The following is a 3644-nucleotide window of genomic DNA, read 5'->3' as shown; positions in this document are numbered from 1 at the left end:
TATTTTTTTTAAACGTTTAAAAGTAATAGAAACGATAATAAAAATAAGTAAGTTCTAAAAACAGAACTTGTTGAGAAATACCAACAAAATTAAAACTCCAGGCCCTCGCATCCTCTTCCCCCTTCCCTTCCCTTCCGATTCCCGCCCCTCCCCTCTCACTTCCATTCTGTCTTTTTCTTCTTAATAACTTTTACCTTCTTTTTCTTCTTCCACGTTGTTTCATCTTCTCCTTAAAAATTTTGTTAATTGACTTCCTAAATACGAAAAATCATTAAATAAAAATCATACGTAAGGTAAACATGAAAAATTTCTTTTCTTTTTTTTTTTGTTAATTTTATTTGACAGGATTTTTTTTATATTTTAGTCATTACCACCCTTTTTTGTAAAAAAAGTCACACGAAATTCACGTAGTGCGTGCGTGCGTGCGTGCGTGCGCGTGTTTTTTTTCGTAAATTTCAAAATGTATTAATGATTTGATCGAATGATTTTTGCGAATTCCTAGTAATAAATCGAAGATGAAAATTATTTTTTTGTTTTTGTCTTTTCGGTTTGTAATTTTTTTTTCCTCCACCGACAGGAGGAGTTTTCGTCGTTGCCCCCTCCCCCCCCTCGTTCGTCAGAAAAAATATTTTTTTTAAATGATAAAAAGAAGCTGTCGAATAATGATAAAAAAATAAAACGTGATAAAAACAAACATTTGATAAATATGTTCAATTATTTAAATTGAAAGTAAAATGAAATTTTCCTTATGCTTAAACATGAATTTAAATAATAAATAAATTAATATATATATATATATGTATACATAAAAACATTGAAAATTCAAAAATCTTTGAGTTCGTCAAACTAATTGAAAACACGAGGAAAAATAAATTCAATAGAAACTTTCATTTCCACACTAAAAAGAAAATTTTTTTTTTACGAGTTTGAAGGAAGGAAAAGGAACGCACACGCACACACACCAATTTATTCATCATTTGAAACTGAATAAATTCTTCATCATTTTCTAAAGTTTTAAATTGTTTTCAAAAAAAAAAAAAATTCAATAAGCTTTCAAATTTCTTTGTCTTAAAAAAAAAGGAAAAGGAAAAGGAAAAAGGAAAAAGGAAAAAGGAAAAGAAAAAGGAAAAAGTACAAAAGAAGGATTTTTTTTTGTGAAAAAAAAAAAAAAACATTTCAATACGTGGGAAATACGACAGATGCCATTTTATTTTTTATTTTTGCTGAGACTCAACTTCCTTCCTCCGTTTCCTTCCCAAACCCTTTTTACCCCTCTAAACTCCTTCATTCCTTCCTTCCTATTCTTCCTTGACTCCTCTCTTCTTAAACTTTCCAAATGCTTTTTTTTTTTTTTAAATTTTTAAGAAAAAAAAAAGCTGCTTATAATTTATAGGGCCGCACGAGAATCTTTCACCCCCTTCCTTCCTTCCTTTTTCCTCCCCCCTCTTAACATTTTTAAAAAAAAAAGAAAGTTAATGCTTTTGATTTTAACCGAAAAGAGTCGAATTGCATCAAAGGAAAAAGATGAAAAAAAAAGTTCAAATGGCGTGACGAGATGAAAAAAAAAAAAAAGGAAAAAAAAAGGTTAAAAGAAAATTTCGAAATTGATCAAGAAGAAAAAGAAAAAGAAGAAAAGGAAGAAAAAATTGAAATTAAATAAAATTGAAAACTGGTCAAAGAACCGATAAAATAAAAAAAATAAAGTTTATGATGATAAAAAAAAAAAATTATTTAAGAAAATTCTATAAAAAAAAATGAATAAAGTGGAAAACGTAAATGAGGTTGACGACGGGAAAAGAAAGAAAAACCGAAGGAAAAAAAAAAAATTTAAATATTTTAAACATTTTCGGACTTAGGAAAAAAAAGAAAAATTTTCTTCGATTTTCTTCCAACGTTTTTTTTTCTTTCCTTTGTCTTCCTTTTTTTTTTCTTTCACCTTGTAAACCAACCCCAATGGAAAATTTCTATTCGATTTCCCAATTAAAAGAATTTTACGAGAGCTTTTAACGGCTTCAAATCCCACGACGCATAAAATAGTAATTTGACCTTTTCAAATGATTCTATACGGCGGACTTTTCCGGGAAAACTTTTTGCGATAATTGAAAAAAAAATATATATAATAAAAATAATAATAATAATGATGATGATAATAAAAATAAAAAAATGGCGCCGTAAAATCGACGTGGCAAAAAAAAAACCATTTCGAATTTTTTTTTTTTTTAATTCAAAAAAAAAAAAAAAATTCCCGCCAAAATTGCACAACATAACAAACGTAAAAACCATTTCCCAAACGCACATACAAACACAAACGTTTGCCTAATAGACAAAAACAAACGAATTTTTTTTTTTTTGATAAAATTTTACCAGATTCTAAAAATGTTTGTTTGTTTTACGAAAAGAAAAAGAAATTTTCTTTATTGTTTATATTATAATAAATAATAACGTGAACATTAATCATGACAACAGCGGCGGTTTTACTACCCCACCCCCAGCCCTTTACCCCCCCACATCCGCCTTCCCTTTTCCCGCCCCCCAGTTCGTTCACACTCAAACCATTAATCTGTTTCAAAGGCGAAAAATTTTGTTGGAAAAAAAAAATATTACACTTTTTTTTCTTTTTTCTCCTCAAATGTATTGTCGAGATGTTCGAACAAACAAACAAAAAAACGATAAATTAACAAAACACAACCGTTTAAAAGAAAACATGAAAGAGAGGGGGGGGGGAAATAAAGAAAAATGATTTAATGTGAGATTTAAAATTAAAAGGGAAAAAAAAAAATTTTTTTTTCTCGGGGGAGGGGGGAAGAATTTTCCAAAAAAAAGGAAAACATCGTAAAAATTTTCAATCGACCACATGGGGGTGGGCGTTTTTTTTTTTTTAATATTAAAGAAAATAATGATGATTTTCTTCAACGGAAAATTCATGACGAACAAAATTTTCTCATTTTCCGATCCATCGATTACTTTACATAAAAAAAAAAAAAATTTTCTGTCGCTTTTCTTCTTAAAGGGTGCGTAAAAATTTTCTTTTCTTTTTTTTTGTATCAAAAATAAAAGACGCCATTTTCGTTGTTTTCTTAAATTTACGTCGTCTGCTATTATTACCATGTGAACGATTTCACAAAAATTAATTAATAAAAATTATTAAAAACCTGGCAAAATATTTTTACGTTTATTATAATTCTATTAAATTTTGAAAATTTATTATTAACTTTTTAAAATCAATAAATAAATATTAATTAATTAATAAATAATTTATTAACTCAAAAAACAAATAAACAAATTTTAATAATTATTTATTTAAAATTTTGTCATGTTTTTTCTTTTTTTTTTTTAAAATTATTTATCAATTACATAAATATGTTTCAAATTATTTATGTATATACATACATAAATAAAAGTTAAATAAATAATTATGTAAATAAATTCATTATCTATTAATTTTTTTTTATTTAAATAAAATTATTTACTTTTTTCCTGCGTAAAACAGGAAAAGGTTAATTTAATTATTAAATTAAAATAATAAATTTTATTTTTTACTTTTACGTGACTTATTATTCCGTAAGATAAGCATACGATAACAGTTTTTCTTTTGTTTTTTTTAATTCGTTATACATGTAATAATAACAAACGATAAATTAATA

Source organism: Pediculus humanus, genomic scaffold (genome assembly GCF_000006295.1).
Source record: "Pediculus humanus corporis 1103172107647 genomic scaffold, whole genome shotgun sequence".
NCBI classification, from domain to species: domain Eukaryota; kingdom Metazoa; phylum Arthropoda; class Insecta; order Psocodea; family Pediculidae; genus Pediculus; species Pediculus humanus.
This window is presented reverse-complemented; position numbering follows the sequence as displayed.